This window comes from Anas acuta, chromosome 1 (genome assembly GCF_963932015.1).
Source record: "Anas acuta chromosome 1, bAnaAcu1.1, whole genome shotgun sequence".
NCBI classification, from domain to species: Eukaryota; Metazoa; Chordata; class Aves; order Anseriformes; family Anatidae; genus Anas; species Anas acuta.
The window spans coordinates 133318777-133340558 of NC_088979.1; the positions used below are offsets into that span (position 1 = coordinate 133318777).

Below are 21782 nucleotides of genomic sequence, written 5' to 3' on the forward strand. Positions count from 1 at the left end.
ACCGCTCTGTAAGCAAGGGTGCAGGTGCTCAGGCTGCTTCTGTGTGCGCCCTACCCTACTTACCCAGGGTTGGGGCCGCACGGCAGAAGTAGCTTGAGGAACTCTGTGCCTCAGGATGGTGAGAAAAGTTGATTTAAGTTGGTGTTGGTAAGACAAAGCCAGGGATCCCAACGCAGCTCCTCAAAACAACCACCCTAATGAACACAAACTTGAAAGTCCTCCCCATTTCTTTCTGGCACAGGAGGTGGAGCTTCGAACCCATGTCTAATGGCTTGTGCTTTGTTTGCAGCAGCCAGCGCAGAAGAAGGAGGAGGCATCGTGTGGAACGGCGAGGCAAGAGGGAGCGGCAGATGGAAGACGGGCAAAGAGGAGGACACCCTGGGCAAAGGCTTCGCCCTGTTAGCGGGGCTGTAGGTAGAGGAGAGCAGTGCTGGCACGTGAGGTGCCTGGATTGTTTTGTGCTGGGTGACCTCCCTGTAAGCAGGGCTCGGGTCTTTGCGATTGTAATCGGCCTTTTGCCTTGTTGCTCCTTTGGCTGCCTGGGGGGAGCGGCCCCCTGTAATCAGGGGCACAGCTGCTCTCTGCGCACCCGGGAGGACTGTGGAGCTTGCCGGACCCCAGGGCCTCCCCTGTAGTCAGGGCAGAGCCAATTCCCCACCCCCTTAATTTTAGCCGTCTGGCTCTTTGTCTAAACTATTTGTCTAAACGTGATGGGCTATGGAAACTTAGTATATGACTGATGCCTACGATATAATGCCAACTATTGCATAAAAAGCAATATAAAAGCGATATATATATAATATGACCTATATGAATACTGTGAAAACAGATTCTGTAAAGGAGATGAAGGATAAATTCTGATGCATGCTGTGTTTCAGCACCCCGTAGCTGGGGTGCGTTGTCCAATTGGGTCTCGCCAGAAGCCGTTTCGGCTTCTGGACGTCTCTGGCATCACTGTAATTGATGGTGCGTGGGGTACTGCCCTGTAAGCAGGGTCAAGCGTAGCCCCGTGTCTCTCGCTGCAAGGAGCCCCCTGTAGCCAGGTGGGTCTCCGTGTCCCCCGCTTTCCATGGGCCTGGGGCCACTAGAAGCAGGGCCGGGTTTTCACCCTCCCTGTAAGCAGGGCTTGGGGCCCAAGCCTCGGCATTCGGCTGTCTGGCTCCGCTGGCAGGGGAAAGGTTGAGCTCTGCGGTTCCATGGGTGTTACGGACCCGCCTTAACCAGGCTTTGGTCCGGAGCCTTTTGCTCCGCTGGCAGCTGTGGGTTGCCTGACCCGTTAGCGGGATGCAGGCTTGTGGATTCCCCACTCTGGGGAGAAGGAGCCTCCCGCGGCCTCTGGGCCCAGGGCAGCCCTGTAACTCAGGGTGCTGATGCTCTGGTTCCCTGGGCACTTGAAATTGTCAATGGCTCCTCGGAGCCCCCCCTGTAAGCCAGGGGTCCAGGCTCTTGGGCCGTTGCTGTGTGTGCCCAGCTTTCATTTGCCCTTGGTGCCAGCCTTGGAGCCCTGCCGCAGCGCCGCATGAAGGTCCTCTGTGTGTACAACACGGTAAGAAAAGCTGCTTTCGCTTGGCCTTGTTACGGCAAAGGGGGGAGGAGGACCTCTGAGGCTCTCCTTGCCTGGGGGGTGGGTGGAGTGGGGCCCTGCCTTAGGGTCTTGGGTTCCATGTTTCTGTCGGGCACAGGAGGTGGAGCTTCGAACCCATGTCTAATGGCTTGTGCTTTGTTTGCAGCAGCCAGCGCAGAAGAAGGAGGAGGCGTCGTGTGGAACGGCGAGGCAAGAGGGAGCGGCAGATGGAAGACGGGCAAAGAGGAGGACACCCTGGGCAAAGGCTTCGCCCTGTTAGCGGGGCTGTAGGTAGAGGAGAGCAGTGCTGGCACGTGAGGTGCCTGGATTGTTTTGTGCTGGGCGACCTCCCTGTAAGCAGGGCTCGGGTCTTTGCGATTGTAATCGGCCTTTTGCCTTGTTGCTCCTTTGGCTGCCTGGGGGGAGCGGCCCCCTGTAATCAGGGGCACAGCTGCTCTCTGCGCACCCGGGAGGACTGTGGAGCTTGCCGGACCCCAGGGCCTCCCTGTAGTCAGGGCAGAGCCAATTCCCCACCCCCTTAATTTTAGCCGTCTGGCTCTTTGTCTAAACTATTTGTCTAAACGTGATGGGCTATGGAAACTTAGTATATGACTGATGCCTACGATATAATGCCAACTATTGCATAAAAAGCAATATAAAAGCGATATATATATAATATGACCTATATGAATACTGTGAAAACAGATTCTGTAAAGGAGATGAAGGATAAATTCTGATGCATGCTGTGTTTCAGCACCCCGTAGCTGGGGTGCGTTGTCCAATTGGGTCTCGGCAGAAGCCGTTTCGGCTTCTGGACGTCTCTGGCATCACTGTAATTGATGGTGCGTGGGGTACCGCCCTGTAAGCAGGGTCAAGCGTAGCCCCGTGTCTCTCGCTGCAAGGAGCCCCCTGTAGCCAGGTGGGTCTCCGTGTCCCCCGCTTTCCATGGGCCTGGGGCCACTAGAAGTAGGGCCGGGTTTTCACGCTCCCTGTAAGCAGGGCTTGGGGCCCGAGCCTCGGCATTCGGCTGTCTGGCTCCGCTGGCGGGGGAAAGGTTGAGCTCTGCGGTTCCATGGGTGTTGCGGACCCGCCTTAACCAGGCTTTGGTCCGGAGCCTTTTGCTCCGCTGGCAGCTGTGGGGTGCCTGACCCGTTAGCGGGATGCAGGCTTGTGGATTCCCCACTCTGGGGAGAAGGAGCCTCCCGCGGCCTCTGGGCCCAGGGCAGCCCTGTAACTCAGGGTGCTGATGCTCTGGTTCCCTGGGCACTTGAAATTGTCAATGGCTCCTCGGAGCCCCCCTGTAAGCCAGGGGTCCAGGCTCTTGGGCCGTTGCTGTGTGTGCCCAGCTTTCATTTGCCCTTGGTGCCAGCCTTGGAGCCCTGCCGCAGCGCCGCATGAAGGTCCTCTGCGTGTACAACACGGTAAGAAAAGCTGCTTTCGCTTGGCCTTGTTACGGCAAAGGGGGAGGAGGACCTCTGAGGCTCTCCTTGCCTGGGGGGTGGGTGGAGTGGGGCCCTGCCTTAGGGTCTTGGGTTCCATGTTTCTGTCGGGCACAGGAGGTGGAGCTTCGAACCCATGTCTAATGGCTTGTGCTTTGTTTGCAGCAGCCAGCGCAGAAGAAGGAGGAGGCGTCGTGTGGAACGGCGAGGCAAGAGGGAGCGGCAGATGGAAGACGGGCAAAGAGGAGGACACCCTGGGCAAAGGCTTTGCCCTGTTAGCGGGGCTGTAGGTAGAGGAGAGCAGTGCTGGCACGTGAGGTGCCTGGATTGTTTTGTGCTGGGCGACCTCCCTGTAAGCAGGGCTTGGGTCTTTGCGATTGTAATCGGCCTTTTGCCTTTTTGCTCCTTTGGCTGCCTGGGGGGAGCGGCCCCCTGTAATCAGGGGCACAGCTGCTCTCTGCGCACCCGGGAGGACTGTGGAGCTTGCCGGACCCCAGGGCCTCCCTGTAGTCAGGGCAGAGCCAATTCCCCACCCCCTTAATTTTAGCCGTCTGGCTCTTTGTCTAAACTATTTGTCTAAACGTGATGGGCTATGGAAACTTAGTATATGACTGATGCCTACGATATAATGCCAACTATTGCATAAAAAGCAATATAAAAGCGATATATATATAATATGACCTATATGAATACTGTGAAAACAGATTCTGTAAAGGAGATGAAGGATAAATTCTGATGCATGCTGTGTTTCAGCACCCCGTAGCTGGGGTGCGTTGTCCAATTGGGTCTCGGCAGAAGCCGTTTCGGCTTCTGGACGTCTCTGGCATCACTGTAATTGATGGTGCGTGGGGTACCGCCCTGTAAGCAGGGTCAAGCGTAGCCCCGTGTCTCTCGCTGCAAGGAGCCCCCTGTAGCCAGGTGGGTCTCCGTGTCCCCCGCTTTCCATGGGCCTGGGGCCACTAGAAGTAGGGCCGGGTTTTCACGCTCCCTGTAAGCAGGGCTTGGGGCCCGAGCCTCGGCATTCGGCTGTCTGGCTCCGCTGGCGGGGGAAAGGTTGAGCTCTGCGGTTCCATGGGTGTTACGGACCCGCCTTAACCAGGCTTTGGTCCGGAGCCTTTTGCTCCGCTGGCAGCTGTGGGGTGCCTGACCCGTTAGCGGGATGCAGGCTTGTGGATTCCCCACTCTGGGGAGAAGGAGCCTCCCGCGGCCTCTGGGCCCAGGGCAGCCCTGTAACTCAGGGTGCTGATGCTCTGGTTCCCTGGGCACTTGAAATTGTCAATGGCTCCTCGGAGCCCCCCTGTAAGCCAGGGGTCCAGGCTCTTGGGCCGTTGCTGTGTGTGCCCAGCTTTCATTTGCCCTTGGTGCCAGCCTTGGAGCCCTGCCGCAGCGCCGCATGAAGGTCCTCTGCGTGTACAACACGGTAAGAAAAGCTGCTTTCGCTTGGCCTTGTTACGGCAAAGGGGGGAGGAGGACCTCTGAGGCTCTCCTTGCCTGGGGGGTGGGTGGAGTGGGGCCCTGCCTTAGGGTCTTGGGTTCCATGTTTCTGTCGGGCACAGGAGGTGGAGCTTCGAACCCACGTCTAATGGCTTGTGCTTTGTTTGCAGCAGCCAGCGCAGAAGAAGGAGGAGGCGTCGTGTGGAACGGCGAGGCAAGAGGGAGCGGCAGATGGAAGACAGGCAAAGAGGAGGACACCCTGGGCAAAGGCTTTGCCCTGTTAGCGGGGCTGTAGGTAGAGGAGAGCAGTGCTGGCACGTGAGGTGCCTGGATTGTTTTGTGCTGGGCGACCTCCCTGTAAGCAGGGCTTGGGTCTTTGCGATTGTAATCGGCCTTTTGCCTTGTTGCTCCTTTGGCTGCCTGGGGGGAGCGGCCCCCTGTAATCAGGGGCACAGCTGCTCTCTGCGCACCCGGGAGGACTGTGGAGCTTGCCGGACCCCAGGGCCTCCCTGTAGTCAGGGCAGAGCCAATTCCCCACCCCCTTAATTTTAGCCGTCTGGCTCTTTGTCTAAACTATTTGTCTAAACGTGATGGGCTATGGAAACTTAGTATATGACTGATGCCTACGATATCATGCCAACTATTGCATAAAAAGCAATATAAAAGCGATATATATATAATATGACCTATATGAATACTGTGAAAACAGATTCTGTAAAGGAGATGAAGGATAAATTCTGATGCATGCTGTGTTTCAGCACCCCGTAGCTGGGGTGCGTTGTCCAATTGGGTCTCGGCAGAAGCCGTTTCGGCTTCTGGACGTCTCTGGCATCACTGTAATTGATGGTGCGTGGGGTACCGCCCTGTAAGCAGGGTCAAGCGTAGCCCCGTGTCTCTCGCTGCAAGGAGCCCCCTGTAGCCAGGTGGGTCTCCGTGTCCCCCGCTTTCCATGGGCCTGGGGCCACTAGAAGTAGGGCCGGGTTTTCACGCTCCCTGTAAGCAGGGCTTGGGGCCCAAGCCTCGGCATTCGGCTGTCTGGCTCCGCTGGCGGGGGAAAGGTTGAGCTCTGCGGTTCCATGGGTGTTGCGGACCCGCCTTAACCAGGCTTTGGTCCGGAGCCTTTTGCTCCGCTGGCAGCTGTGGGGTGCTTGACCCGTTAGCGGGATGCAGGCTTGTGGATTCCCCACTTTGGGGAGAAGGAGCCTCCCGCGGCCTCTGGGCCCAGGGCAGCCCTGTAACTCAGGGTGCTGATGCTCTGGTTCCCTGGGCACTTGAAATTGTCAATGGCTCCTCGGAGCCCCCCTGTAAGCCAGGGGTCCAGGCTCTTGGGCCGTTGCTGTGTGTGCCCAGCTTTCATTTGCCCTGGGTGCCAGCCTTGGAGCCCTGCCGCAGCGCCGCATGAAGGTCCTCTGCGTGTACAACACGGTAAGAAAAGCTGCTTTCGGTTGGCCTTGTCCTCTTCTCCCTTTGCCGTAACCTCTGAGGTTGTCTTTGTTAGGGTGGTTGTTATGAGGAGCTGCCTTGGGTTTCCTTTTACCTTTAGATACCAGATTGAGAACTGTGTTGTAAGCTCTAACTGTTTTGCCTTTGGTTTGCAACAGCGTATGCAGAAGAAAGAAATAACAGAATTCTAGGGCTTGGGAGCGACCTCGAGAGGCCATCGCATTCAACACCGTTAGCAAAAAAGGTTCCCTTGATGAAATGGCATAGGGAGGCATCCATACAAGTCAAAAATAACTGCAGAGAAGGTAGCTGAGCAGCCTCGTGCAGTATTCCATCACCTTCCACCATAGTGGTACAGAACTTCCTGTGCTCCATTCTGTGGCCATTGCCCCTTGTCCTGTCCTCACAGACAGGTGAAATATTCTTGGCCATTTTCTTCTTCCTCTTACACTCCACTTACACTTCCTCTTACACACCACTGTAATTCTGCAGGAAGAGATTTAAACTCAGGTTATTACTAAAACTGAATGGAAAGCAGCTTCCCTGCTGCCCAGAGGAGAAACGATATACACTGTATGAAGCCTGTTTTGGAAGCCTGCTTATTAAAATAGCAATTGGGAACAAAAAAAACTCAATTTGTCTTGGAGAATTTGGGGATCTTTAGAAACTTTTTGTTTTCTGTTTAATGTCAACCTTTTTCCAAGAAAGACAATAATACAAGCATTTGAAAACCCCACTGTTGCGAAGCACGGCCGAAAGCAGACAGACACCAGTAGAGTCAGATCATGCTTCACCATTTTATTGCCCGAATAGCCCAACTTTTATAGTGAATTTTACAGGGGTGGACAGTGTTTCACACAAGATTATTGGTCAAAAGCACCCAGACAAACTGTTAAGAAAATAACACCACCTTTTGATTAGAAGTTAGGAAAACAACGCCCTTTGTGCTTAATGGTTCACGTAGGCCTAGTCCTTGAGGCCAGCTGCTGATAACAATATTTTCTGAGTTCCTTAATTGGGTGATGTGGGAGTCATTGCCGTGGGAGCTTCTCACAGTTACTCTGGCAGCTTGGTTTGCTCAGCTACAGCAGGCCCTGAGATTTCTAAGGCCTACCCCTGGTTGCTTAAAGCAAGCTTAGATCGGACAGAGCTGCTGGTGTTGGGTCAAAATTAACTTCATTATGTTGCGTATGTCTCCTGGAAGCAAAATATTTGTTCCCCAAATGTAGTCCAGCATGTGTCTCGTAGGTCCACCTTTCAGACCTGAGTCATTTACTGACCTCTCTGCTGCGTTTTGCAAGGCTGAAGCAAAGAGCAAGCACCAGCACTTATTATTTGGTTCTGAACACACACTTGGGGTGAGTTGGAGGGGAAACTACTGGTTCCCCATATCCAGCAGACCAAATGCTGAGCTGGACAAATTCTAAGCCCTCGTCCCAGCTGCCATTGCTGATAAGGCCTCCTTTCATTTACCTCGGAGCCTCTGGAGTAATTGATGAGAACACTTCCATTACACCCCTCCGTATATTCTACATCTCTTTTTGCCTCAGGGACCTCTCAGCTCTATTTGTTTTGCTGAAACTCGGTACATCTGTCCGAAATCACACCTACAGCAAGGATGCAAATCTCATGCAGTGATAAAGCTGCACCTCTCCCGTTGAGCAGAGACGAAGGAGGACGTGGAGCAGCAGCGTGCCAGGGCAGCAGTCTGCACAGCCTTGGAGTGAGTGGTTCTCTCCAGGAAAAACAGAAAAACAAACCAAAAAAAATCAACCCACGTCTGTAAGTAACACAGCTTGCTGTGTAAGCATGGGTTGCTGTTGTTGTTTCTGACTTGAATTTTTTGCTCAGCTGCAGGTCAGACACATTCATTGTGGTCGAGGTGCTGCCACGCCTGGCACGTGGAGAACATCTGCATAAAAAGACCTTTGGGGTGAAATACTGGTAGAAATGGCCATTGCTGGACTGTCTCCAGCAGATATTTAGTCACTGCTTTTCTTTATTATTTCCTCCAAATGTTCTTTTTTTCCTTTCTTTTTCTAAAATGTATTTATTGTTTCTATAAACTGAGAGATTTTGTGTGTTTGTTTCTGTGGCCTTCTGAATCAGAAATTCAGCATGTAACTGAATTGCAATGTGAAGTACCAAAGGATCTTAACTATATTATTATCCCTTTTACATCGTTTTCTGTTGCTGTTGTAATTTCCTAATTGATTCTTCTTTCACACTAAGGGAAAAAAAAATCTACGGATAAATAAAAATAACACTTGGAAGGATGGCAAAGGAAATTGCAAAGGAATAGACATCATATGTAGCCAAACATCCTCCTACATAGTGAATAATTGCACAGCGTCATCGCATGGAGACAGCGTCATCGCATGGAGCTCTCTTTTCATTAGTAAAGCATCTTTCAAAGGAAATGCATATGGCTCTGTTTTAGAAAGGATATTTGGGCTTTACTGGTGATGGTAAAACCCTAATGATGGAGATGGCCTCCCTTTTAGGACCATAAATCTCTGTCGGAAGCTCTGAACCCCGTACGTTTGCAGCTAAACAAAATGTTGGTGAGGAAATATTACTGAATTTGTACTGGGGAAAAAAGCAAGTGAGAAAACCTGTGAGAAAAGGGATTACTTTCTGCAAAACGTTGATTCAGATCAATTTCCAATGGAAATGGTTTTGGCCGGGAAGTTTTTGGCAAGCCCTGGCTGTTACAGCCCTGCAGAAGCAGAGCCGTGGCTGGGGCACCACATCAGCCTTGTTGGAGTCCTGCCTCCCCCCCGCCAACCTGCTGAACGAGCTCATTTCCTTTTGCACCAAGCGTAGCAACATCTCCCGGTGTACTCGAAGCTTTCTGAAACCACGTCGGTGGCAGCCGAGCCCTCGGTACGTTGTGATTCCAGCGTGCCAGCTGTAAAAGAGCACCAGTAACCCTCAGCCCTTAATAACCTCCTCTTGCTTCTGTACAGAGGTCTGGGGTCCCCAGACATGGATCGTGGCCAACGTGAGCCACACTCTGTGAATAACAACGACCCCATCCGAACAACATGCAGAAACCTTCATAGCACGGGGATTGGGATGTTGACTTTGTGATTCCTCTGTTAGTCAGATAATTAAAACCTTCCAATCGTTACTGTCAGTTTGCCTTTAAAAGGCACAGGCAAGAAGCTTACACACGGCCAGCTCGTTCACACAGCCCGGGTGTGCCGAGGTATTCCTCTATCACCACAAACACATTTTTAAAGCATCCACGGCCCCACATGCGTTATAAACGATGCACCTACTGGGACCAGGGAGGTTCTTGTTTAATTGTATATATGCCTTTTTTTTCCTACTTTTAATGTTTTTTAAATTAAAAAGATCACTCTAACCAAAGCTTCTCAAGCTGGCTGCAGGCACCCCGCTCTCTCTGATGTGGGAGAGGGCGAGATTTCCAAGCGTGGAGATAAGGCTCTACCTCAGAGGTATTCTTGCCTGGAGTGGCCACCAGAGCAAGCAGATAACAAGGTTAGACAGCTAACTTCAGGCTTCTGCAATCCTGCAGATAATCACACTTCTCTGGATTGTGACAGAAACACAAGAAAGCCTGAAATATGCAGATAGGGAGGTGACTGGAGGTCAGCAGAGTGCCTGCACCAGACAGAACCGTAATCTGTTCCAACTCCAAATTGTCTGAGAAATGTAAATAGAGTTTGGGGCCAGTGCTCAGCTCAATTACTTGTTCAGACAAGTAATTTGCAAGGTGTAATATATGAAGTAATGCATTTAACTTTTCCGAGACATTTTCTCAGTTCTAGCATCCCGGGGAACATGATTCAAAAACCTGCGATATCGGTGAAGAGTTCATTTTTCTACAAAGCTGCAAATTGTGCAGCACATCCTCAATAGTGTTGATTTTGCTGATACATCCACAGCGCTAGCAGTTGGCAACCTGAAGCAGCGAGTAAAATCAAATACATGTATTTATCAGCTAATAAGTGTGTTTTCAGCTCTTGGGGCATCTCCGATAGAAACAGCTGAGGCTACAGAGTCTGGGATAAATAATGGAACACACACAGGAAGGGAGGAGGGAATCAAAATGAATGGTAACTGCTCGGGCTGCACAGGCACCGCGCATTTCACTGAGTTCAGCAGGGCTGCGCTGCACTCTGATTAGCCCTCCCCAGACAGCAGTGCACAGGTCGGGTGTTTATTTAGCTCCGTTAGAAATTTGAAGTGTGGACGTCATCCCCATCACCCAGGCCTACCTACAGGGCTCGGCACTGTGCTGTGTGCCTGCCTGCCTTTATTGCTCCTCGCAGTCTCTCTCTTTTTCTCCAGTGCTACATAACACATCAGGCTGCATTTACATTTTCTGAATGGACTAATCACGGCTCTCTGCTTTGATAAAGAGTGTGCAGCCTCCCACATAACCACATGGAAACCAACAGGGAAGAGTAAACCAGAAATAAACCCGTTCTAGGGGGCTGAGAGAAAAATACCCACCAAGATAATTGGGAGGGATGTACAGCAGAGAAGCAATTGAACACATAGTCACATCTTTAAAAAAATTATAATGCTAAAAATATCCCGGTGAAGGACAGCAAGAGAAAACATGATTGAGGTGGAACAATTGGTAGGGGAGGTAATACTTATTAGCAACCATTTTAGATTGAATATAGGTTGGTTTTGTAACAGCACAAGGAGTGATGCATCTGACAGGACTTAAACAATTGCCTCCCCCTTCCCCAGAGAAGCTAGTTAGCAACACTGGCACAAATTAATCAGTCTCATTTGTGCGCGCCTAAAGAATTAGCCAAAGCAAATGCAGTTACCAAAAGTTTTCCTTTGTAAAATACAGCGGCATTAGACCCCAGACAAATCCTTAGAGATCCTTCCTCCATACATTTCAAACCTTCATGTGATTTAAAATATAGCCTACTGTATTTTCTGCCTGTAGCCTTACAAGGATAACAATGAGAGATGAGACAAAGTTCATCTCGTCCAGCGTCTTTCTCCAATGCTAACCAAAAACTATTGCCTGGGCAAAAGCATAAGGATGAAGGAAGTGGATGTGGTGTTTTTACAAGCACTCTCTCATCATACAGCAGTTTCTATCGCAGGCATTCACTAGGCAAGGGTGCTTTCTATGCGTTTATTAACCACTGGCGGATTTCTTTCCCTAGGAATTGATATTGCCTCATCTCACCTTAAACCTTAAACTTCAACAACATTTAGGAACATTTAGCATCCTGTGGCAAGAAGCTTTACAGCTAAATTGCATGTTATATGAACGTACTCCCCATCCTGCATCTCCTAGCTATGAAAAGTCAGCTGTGTCCATGTGAGAAAGCCAACGCTCATTTCCAGATTTCCTGTGTTCAGAAGAACTTTGTGCACAGAGGGTGAAATTGGAAAAGAGTTATTATGAGGTGCTTGTAAGGTTCATGAGCCAAATCCGTCTTATTCATATCCGAAGAGCTACAAACACTTGTGCCTTTGAAGATAAGTATTTTTTTAATTCCTTGTTCTATTAGAGAATTTGTATGTAAGATTTGTCAAAAACATTCTGATTTACATAGAGAAGTGTATGAGAAAAAGGGTAAGTCAAGCAAAAGGTTGTCAGAGATGAGCAAGCAAAAGCTTTGTGGAAATAGAGTAGAGCTTAGAAGTGCATTGCATGGCTTCCTTCACACAGTGGAGATAAAAACATCCAAATGTTTCCAAGTAATATGAAATTCTGCTCTCTTCTGGAGGAAGATTGATTTTGTAAGGTTTGGTTGGTTTTGTTTGTTTGTTTGTTTGTTTGTTTCCCATCAAACTATTCCCTGCAGAAGCAGCTTCAGGAGATAATTCTGTGTAGTACCTCGGATGCCGAGGGTGAGAAAGCCTCGGGGTAAGGCAGCTCTTACCTGCTCCTCGGGGTTACTAAAACCCCAGGGTGATTGGGCTGTTACACAGTGTGGGCTCTCCTCTGTCCAGTGGCACTGAAGTGACCCATTTGGCAGCAAGGGCCTTTAAAATAAGGCAGTCCCTTTATTTATTTATTTATTTATTTATTTATTTATTTTTAATCCAGTGGTGAACACAGAGGCACCCAGGGTAATTATTCTTTCCAAGAGTAGGTTTTACCACAGAGACAGCAGTTCCCTGTGGCCTTTTGAGACATGTCACAATACAGGCAATATAAGCTCTTTAAAAGCAAATTTGAATCCCAAAGTTTAAGTAAACAGAGCGTTGGATTTTGGTTGTTTTTATACAAAGGTGTGATTTTAGAAGAATGCACAGGAAATGGTAGCTACGTGCAGGGCCTTTCTGCTCATTGCAGCCTGTGCCACTGCTCAGCCCTTTCAACCTGACTGCAGGACGCTGCTGTTCCCTTGCAGTTGCGTTTAGCAGCACGTTGATCACTCGTGTTATCTACTGACCGGTGCCTTTAGTAACGGCAGGAGCAACCTGAGTCTGCTGCCCTGTGAGGATGTGAGGAGGAATACAGCAAACCCACAATGAAGTGCCACGAAGGGAAGTGCTGAGTGTCTTTGCCAGGCAGGTGTCTCCTGCTTCAGCCAAGCTGGGAAGGATTCACGTGCAATCTCCGTGCCGGCTGCCAGGCATGCAGTGCATGCAGAGTGAGCGGATGGCCAGCTGTGATCCCCTCACGGGTGGAGCACATGAAGGAAATCACCTTCCCTGTGCATGTTTGCAGGGATGGAACCTTCCCATGTCAGTGGGCTGCCCGAGGATTTGGGACAGGGTGAGGATTTGGGATGGGGCTGTGCAGCAGTGCCAGGACAGGCACTGGGTGACCACCTATCTAATCATGACCTAAGCTTTCAGGCAGAGTATGGGAGTGACACAGAAGGAAAATGCATAGGAAAAAGGAAGCCGTTTGCTTCCAGATATGATCCATGTTTGCTACAAGTTGACCTGTACTATTAACCCAGCCTCACCTGCTTTCCGGAGGTTCACGTAGTTCCCTCTAGGTCTGAAACATGCACTTCTGCCTTATGAATGCCACGGAATATCCAGAGTTGGAAGGGATCATCAAGTCCAACTCCTGCCATGCTATGTGACACATCACGTAAGGCAAATCATTTATATCAGCTGATTGTGGCTCTACAGCTACCTTTATAAATATTAAGGGGAAAGGCAGTGTCCAAACTCACACCGGTAGAATCTGTTGATATATGGTTATTCCTTCCAGTTTTGCCATTTGTAGGGGTAGAGTCCTCCCTTCTTTCTTCCTCTATGCACCACGTTTGCCTGCCATGCCATCCGCTGCCCATGCAAGCAGCAGGAAATCACAGACTACACAGATCAGTGGAAATACTTTCACAGCAACTCTGCTCAGAAGGACGGCACATAAAGAATAAAGGTTCTAAAGGAGCAGAATTTATGCAGCATGAAAAAGAAGATAAAAGGAGAAAAAATACACAAAAACTACAGAGTTTGTGCTATTCAGATTTCTTTGTTGGGGCTCTTTACACTCCTCTGATGGATTTAGTAATATCGTCAATAGACTTTTTTTTTTCTTTCTAAATTGCTACAAAAAAACACACGGGCTTTTACTTAATTTAAGACGTGAATTCTGAACACCATCGTGTGGTTAAAGAGGAACAACTAAATGAAACACTGAACATGAGAGAATTGCAACCTATGTTATTTTGCAGTGAATTGTCTGTGTGATCTCTTTGATGAGTTATATCATAATTTCGTAGCTGGTTATTTATAAAACAATAAAGTTATTTTTTTCTTTTTGACTCCAAACCCTACTTGCAGAGCAGTGATTCATGCTCCACATGCTGCTAGCTCTGTGGCTCCAGGCTCTGCATGTGCGTAAGTCAGGCTGAGGAGACTTGACAATTAACATGTGAGGATGTGTGATCTGTGTAGAAACCACCTACAGTCAACAACTTGCAACCAAAATACTTCAGTGCTCACTACAATACGGTGCTGACCCAAAACAACCCTTCTGTCTGCCTCCCTGCCCCAACTGCCTGCTTTACGCCGTTTGCAAAAAGGCAAATGCAACTTGTAGCTGAAGGACAATGGCAAATATTAAGATAGAAACAGGAACAATTCGGGCTTCCTTCATGCCACAGACGTTATTCCAAACCTCGCAGAAAATCTCTTCCCAGTATTTAAAGGAGAATTTCTGACAGCCTGCCTTTCGGGGCTTTTACTGGAAAGGGTGATAGGCACGGGTCTGCCGTGCTTCACTGGGAAAGATAGCTCCACATCAACACTGGTGCTGGGAAGCAGAGAAAGGACAGAAGCTTTGCTTTACATAAAAAATAAGTGTCATAAGAATGTTTTTCCTCAAACACTGTATCTGAACCATCTCATTGTTTTGGGGAAATGGACCTACACTATATTCCATCTACGCGTCCTCCTCCTACAGTTTTCCCTGTCACTTTATTTGCACTGTGTGTACGTGAGAGCAACACTCAGCATCAAACTTCTACAAACAACCCCAATTTCTTAGCATCCCTAAGCGCATCTTTAGTATTTAAAACAACTGTTCGCTGCTTTGCAGTTAGTGTGTTAGAAGAAAAAAATAACCAAGATACTCTGTATGGTTTTCATTTCACTACTTGCTTTCACCTAGTCTGTTTAAAAGCAAACAGCCTCAATAGACCAGACGGTACAATGAGAAGTGTTTTCTTTTTTTGCTTGTCTTTATTTACCCTGCTAGGCAGTGGCGGTTACAACATCTGCTGTTCTCTCTATCACATTCCCGGCATGTTCCCAACGCTTGTATTCCTTGCAGAAAAGCATCAGCACTTCTCTTACCTTCAAGCCATAGAATGTCTCCAGCAGCAGTGCAGGACTTTGTGCCGAATAGATCCACAGCACCCCAAGTCTCCGCCGCGGCTCTCCGGGGTTTTGGGGCAGACTTTGGGGTATTCGCTGGCACTCCTCCCGACCACGCTCACGCAGCGGAGCAAACCCAAAGCTGCTCTGGCAGCTGCTGGAACTTGCGGAGAGGTTTCGGAGCGTTTTGCTTTTTTTTTTTTTTTTTTTTTTTTTTCCCTGCTGAAATCCCCCGGCCCTTTTCCCCCGGCTCAGCGCTGGGTGGAGAAGCGGCGGCTCCGGCCCCGTTTCGCGGAGCCTGGGCTGGGCTCGCCCCTCCTCGCACGCCTCGATCCTAGCGCCCTGCTCCCCCCGAGACCCCCGGGGCTGCCCCCGGGCTGCGGGGTCCCTCGGCGCTTCCCTTGGCCCCGGGGGGGGGAACGGGGACGGGGCCGGGGGGCGCCCGGCGGGGTTGGCACGGAGGCGGCCGCAGCCCCGCAGAGGGGAGGGCAGCGGAGGCCCCCGCCCCGAGGAAGCCCCCCCCGGGGGGGAAAGGAGCCCTTCCCCGCCTGCTTTGCCCTGCCCTTCCCCTCCTGCCCTGCCCTGCCCTGCCCCGCGCCCCGAGGGATGCTGCGGCGGGGCTGCCGCCTGCTCCCCGGCGGCGAGGGGGCGGCGAGGGGGCGGCGAGGGGATGGCAAAGGGATGGTCAAGGGATGGTCAGGGGATGGCAAGGGGATGCGGCAGCCCCCGGCCGCTCTGTCGGGTGAGAGCCCGGCTCCCGGCACGGCTGCGGGGTCTCAGGTGGAAGGCAAAAGCAGAGTGCCCCCCCGGTACGGATAGGGAAGGAAGGCAGGAATTTCCGAGTCGGGATGCTGCCTCTAGGCGTTATCTCAGCTGAAAACAGCTTGTGTACTTTCTTTGTAAAGAAGCGGATCAATGGCAGAGAGGGAGCAGCAGCCCTCTTCTGCATCCTTCCCCAGCCAAAGTCCCAGCACGGGCGGGGGCTGAAAATCCCAGCGGTGCTCCCGGTTCGGACCCTGTGCAATGGTAAAAAGGTCTCCTTGCAACTCAGGTACCAAGAGGAAACATTTCCGGAAAGGCTGATGAAAGTGTAGCTGCAATATTTCATTATCTTATACTTTAATATCTTTCATGCTGCCTAACTTTCAGAGTGTGAGGGATCCATAATTTTCAAGGTGTTTCCTAATAAAGCTTTCTTTTTACAGAAATGGTTCAATTTACTTTTCTGAATGTGTTGTTTCTTATTACCATATAACCCTAGACAGAGAGAAAAATGAATGAAACCCATCTCTTTGGTTAGGTTTCAAAAAGTGTTTATTTCTAGCAGGTTTCCTACAAAGGAGTGGGTTCCGGAGCAGTGCTTTCAAGCTTGTCTGAATGTGGAGCCTTAAACATCTTATTGCGGTACTACTGACCCCTTTAGGGTATCACCCACATGAATTGCTGTGAAATGGACATATACTTGTCTGTCTGAGGCATCTCAGTCACACTGAATCAGTTCGGCTTTCCAAGCATTATTGAAATACTGTACTTTTTGTCCAAGTACTGCTACAGCGTGAGGTTTGCAGGCAGTGCCAAGGGAGACAAATGAACATCAGAGCTGACACCTTCAGCAGAAAAGCCAGGAACAGCCACGGGCATTGCTGTAATGCTGCAGTAACCTGGACATTTTTCTCTGAACTGCTTCTCAGGACCTGCAGAGGAAATTTCAGCTGAAGAAAAGTGCAAGCGGCTTTACTCGGACTAGGTAGCCATCCTTGCAAAGTTTAAAGTGAGGTTAATTTCCCTTGGATTTTGTATCAAGAATTTCAATAAATGCCCCAGAGCTAGATGAATCATTGGAGAGAATGAAACACAGTAACAGCAAAAAGTGATGCATTTAAACAAAAACACACAAAAAAACAACCCTGAAACTGAAGTCAAAGTAAAATGAAACTCTGAAACCACAACTATAAACTTATTATAAGAGTTTTGTCCTCAAGCAAAACCTTTTTTTTTTTTTTTTTCCTATTTTTTTCCCAATGCATTTCTGGTTTCTGATTGCTCATCGAGGAGGCTCCATGAGTTGCTCTTTGGTTGGAGGTTGTTCAGCAGCAGCTCTCTGCAAGCAGGCAATTGTGAGGGGTTGCTACTGCTTAATTTGGAGTAGACACATCTCTCCTGGGACATATCTCCTCTTTGATTTTAGGGCTATAATTACTGGAGTACAGTTCCTGAGGCAAATATCATGAGTGCTCAGCAATATTTCTCCAACATGTGTTGCGAAGCACGGACGAAAGCACAACAGACACCAGCAGAGTCAGATCATGCTTCACCATTTTATTGCCCGAATAGCCCAACTTTTATAGTGAATTTTACAGGGGTGGACAGTGTTTCACACAAGATTATTGGTCAAAAGCACCCAGACAAACTGTTAAGAAAAGAACCCCCCCTTTTGATTAGAAGTTAGGAAAACAACGCCCTTTGTGCTTAATGGTCACGTAGGCCTAGTCCTTGAGGCCAGCTGCTGATAACAATATTTTCTGAGTTCCTTAATTGGGTGATGTGGGAGTCATTGCCGTGGGAGCTTCTCACAGTTACTCTGGCAGCTTGGTTTGCTCAGCTACAGCAGGCCCTGAGATTTCTAAGGCCTACCCCTGGTTGCTTAAAGCAAGCTTAGATCGGACAATTATGCCAATTCCCAACAATTCCCCCGTTTTCTTTTTGTACAGGCAGTGCTTGGTTTTACAGCAGGTGTCAAATATACAACATAACACAACTATATAACTTAACCCTAATAATACTATAATTACTGTAAGCATTTAATGTAAACACAATCTAATAGTAAGTAACACAACTTAATAGTAACACACTTAAACCTAATCACTTGATGGTGATCAAAGGCTGTTCTTGACAGTCCTTGTGGTGTCACAGCCCACGTCATTGTCAGAATGATTATCAGGAACCTCTTCATGGTCGTCTTCAGCGTGTGCAGATTCTAAAACTGCTTCGGTCCACTTTACAGTGATCCACTGGATACCTGTTCCTGGCACCACTTCAAAATCCCACATTTATCACAATACTACGTGTAATGATGATTGACACCACAATGAACAGAATCCTTAATGCCCCTTTGACTAATCCCAGTAACCATCTATGCATTGTTTCAAACAAATCAGTGAACCATTGATTGAAAGGATTGATATCATATTGAATCTTTCTAATAAATCCATTTTTCTATGATTTTTTGCCGGCACCAATTACCTATGCTTTTAGCCTGCACTGTGGTTATATCCGGGATCCTACACTATGGCAACAATAACCTGTACTGTGGCTATATGCGCTCTCACTCACACAGTACACAGTACAATCACACATACAGAGCACAATCGTACACCCAGAGGCCTCTGGCGCATCTCACTCTCAATCATACCACAACCTCAATCATACCACAAGAATATAATTTAGAATGATAAGCAAACAAACAAGTATTGTCTCTCATTGTGTCCCTCATGAAGTGACTTGCAACACTTTGTTTTAAAACCTTACCATTACACAAATACTTTCAACACAAAATACCTGGACATTTAAGAATAACACATACAATTATTAATACTCCAGTTAGTATCCCTCCAGCAGCTGAAAACCTACTGTTTGTCTGCAGCTACAGGAGATCTTTGTCTGCTCCTGCGGTGAGCAGCTGAGAGTGGAGTCCCCTCCGAACAAAACGCTCAGGGTGCACCTAGGGGCGTCCACACCGCAGCTGATCCCCGCAGCCGAGCAGTTGTTACGTGCGGCCACAGATGCCACTCCAAGCACTAAAATTGCCAATGCCACTCTAGCTGCAACCCCACACAATTCAACATTATCATTGCTATCCGGTGCAAGCAATGCCCATTTATATCTGGTGATTTCATGCAACTGCAACAAGCTAGAAGCAAATACAATGAGTTTATCTAAGTAACATGGACTTCTGATAGCATTTGCAGTGATACCTTGCCAGGCCCTAACCCCACAAATCAGAAAAACATCAGGAGGTAAGGCCAAAGCTGTACAATTGTTCCAAACACTGTAGTTATTACCCCTTGTCTCCATGCTATGAACCCCTAAACCCTGCTTAGCAGCGTCATTGTAATCACAGGTGTTATTTGTATTTTTGTACCGGTATGGCCTTTTCCAGGTTCCTGTAGCAGGAATCATCTGATATCCACGGCTACATTCACATTTGTAGCCACCTTTCAGGTTGATACATATTTGACTACAGATACCAGGGTTTTGACATTCATCAAAATCTCCACAGTTTCTCTTGTCTACAAACTCAAACCCAGATGGACAGTCACATTCATTTATGTTGCATTCCTTCAGGGGCTCATCACCCCAGTCCTTGCAGTCTCTCTGCTGGTTACACACTTCATTGATACCTGTGCATTCTCCACTTTTGCTCTTGAATTTGCCAGGTCCAGAGCACTGAATAACGTTGTTACAGTTTGCTTCATCAGTGCCCTCCAGACAGTCTCTCACACCACTGCACTGCCTACTCACATGGACACAGTTCCCATCTTCACATCTGAACTGGTCTGGCCTGCAAGTCTGAGAAGGGCAGTTAATTTCATCACTTCCATCCTTGCAATCAGGATCTCTGTCACAGTCTTTTTCACCTGAGCCGCACTGCACCTCACTCACATAACACTTCACCAGAGGTGCAGGCTGGCGGCCACACTGCTCCAAAGATTCATTCGAGTGGTCGGAGCAGTTATCTTGACCATTGCAGATAAAGCTTTTGGAAATACATTGCCCACTACTGCATGTGAACTCTGCTGCACTACAAGTCACATTGCCACAATTCTCTTCATCTTCTCCACTGTCACAGTCTCTTTCACCATCACATTTCCACGACACTGGGATACACTGGGTCGACTGAGGACCACAGCTGATTTCATTTACCCGGCATGTTCTCATATGACACAGCTCAGCACTCTCATCAGACCCATCTTCACAGTCCGGATCCCCATCACACTGCCATCTGTTTGGCACACACTGACCACTGTTGCACACAAAGTCAGATTCAGCACATGTCTTCTTCACACAAGCACTCTCATCACTGCCATCTGAGCAGTCTTCATCACCATCACATTTCCAGGACACTGGTGCCCGCCGCCCCGCACCTGTGTCACTTATACTACTGCTATTACCCGTGCCGTCAGTGTCAGTGGCATCCTCCTGGTACCGTTTCTGTCTTTGCCGCCCCTTACTCTCCCCCTTTTCTTTTTGCCACTGACCATTCACCACAAATGGATGAGACACATGATTACTAGTTAGGAAAGAGCGTGTAACATCTGCTATACGGCTGCAGGTGACCTGCTGGTTTTGGTAATACTCCAGCTGCCTCTCTGCCAGGTCCACGCGCTGCAGCAGGTTTTCAATGAAGTGCTGGAGCCTGGCTTTTCCCCGCAATTCTTTTTCTGCCTCCTCCTCGAACTTGCTGAGGCGCTGCTTCAAGGCTGCGATCATCTCCACCGCCACGTTCACCTGCCTGCTGAGCACCCGCTCCCTTCGCTGCACCTCCTGCTGCTTCTGCGAGAGCTGCACGAAGGCCTCCCGCACCTCCAGCAGCTCCGCCGTCTTCTGGGCCAGCTCCCCGGTCAGCCTGTCGAGCCGCTTCTCCTTCGTCTTGTCCACGGCCTCCACCATCCTGCTGAACTTCGCCCTGACATGCGCGCCGCGGCCGAACCGACCGCGCTCCCCGCAGCGCGGGCAGCGGAACGGCAGCGCCGGGCCGGCCACGGGCAGCGGCTCCGGCCAGGGGAAGCCGCCCTGCTCCGCGCCATCCTGCTGCATCCTCCGCCTCGGCGGGGCGGGCTTGGGAAACTTCGGGCACAGGGACCGGGACCGGCCCCAGCCGAGAGGTGGCCGCCCGCGGCCGCGCTGCCCCGGCCGGTGCCGGCGCCGGGGCCGGGTCCGGGAGCGGAGCGGCTTTTGCGACTCTTGCCGCTGTTCCGGCCGTTTCCCGGCATGTTGCGTCGACATGCCGCTTCCTTGTGATTGTTCGACTGACAATTTGAGCACCATACTGCCCCAGCTCTGCAGTTTCGTCTCACGTGTCCAAAAGCACCACAACGATAACATCGGCAGCGGTGTGGTAACTGGTTACTAGGGGGTGGTACTTGACCACCGGCGGTTTGCAAAGGAGCAAGAGCTGCAAGGACCTGACTCTGTGTAAACTCAGCATGCTCTTTCACAGCCTGTGCCTGTTCTCGCATGCTGTCACCTAATTGCTTTACTGCCTCTACTAACATAGCCTGTGGGCCTACTGGTACCTGAGCCATTCTTTCCAACCCTTCCTCGATTGTCCATGTCCCGGGCAAGGAAGCCAATATATTGCGAGTAGAGGGGTTGCTATTCTGAATTGCGCACTGTTTTAATATCATGCCCTGGAGGTAATCGGGCACCCCTGCCGCCTGTATTGCATTTGCAATGCGATCAATAAAAAGCCCAAATGGTTCCTCTCTACCCTGTTTGATTCCCATGTAGGAAGGTATTCCCCCTGGCTCCTTTATCCCATCCAATGCTCTTCTGGCTGTTCTCATTGATTCCTTGGCTTTATCAGGTCCCAGCAATGCCTGTGCTTCTGTCCTAAAATACGGTCCTATCCCCATCAACTCTTCCAGCGTGACCCCATGTAAAGGGTCCCCCGGTGGTCTTATCACTGCGACTGATTCTTGACAAGCAGCCTGCCAATGGGCATTAAATAAGAGCTGCTGGTGTTGGGTCAAAATTAACTTCATTATGTTGCGTATGTCTCCTGGAAGCAAAATATTTGTTCCCCAAATGTAGTCCAGCATGTGTCTCGTAGGTTCACCTTTCAGACCTGAGTCATTTACTGTGGACCGCAGCTGAGTTAACAATTTCCAGTCCAAATTCACTAGATTAACCGTAACATTACCCTGGGCGTCCGGTGGTGAGTATATTACCGGGAAGGCCTCTGGAATCAATTGTGCAGCTATCTCGTGTTCACCCTCACGTAGGGCCTCATTTGCTATTTGGTTCCACATCCTCTGCCTCTGTTGAACACCGTCTGTAAACGGGCTGGTGTTTTTTCTGTCTGGTTTTTGCTCTCTTATTTCCTCGTC

At 49.6% G+C, this 21782-nt stretch overlaps 1 long non-coding RNA gene across 1 annotated transcript in view; it reads right to left on the reverse strand.

The window, feature by feature from the left end:
- Window positions 1-17927, reverse strand: part of LOC137842996 (uncharacterized) — an 87649-nt gene extending 69722 nt beyond the window's left edge. Inside the window, exon 1 of the long non-coding RNA XR_011089313.1 lies at window positions 17430-17927. This is a non-coding gene — a long non-coding RNA (uncharacterized lncRNA). The remainder of the gene's footprint in view (window positions 1-17429) is intronic.
- Between the last annotated feature and the right edge of the window lie 3855 nt (window positions 17928-21782).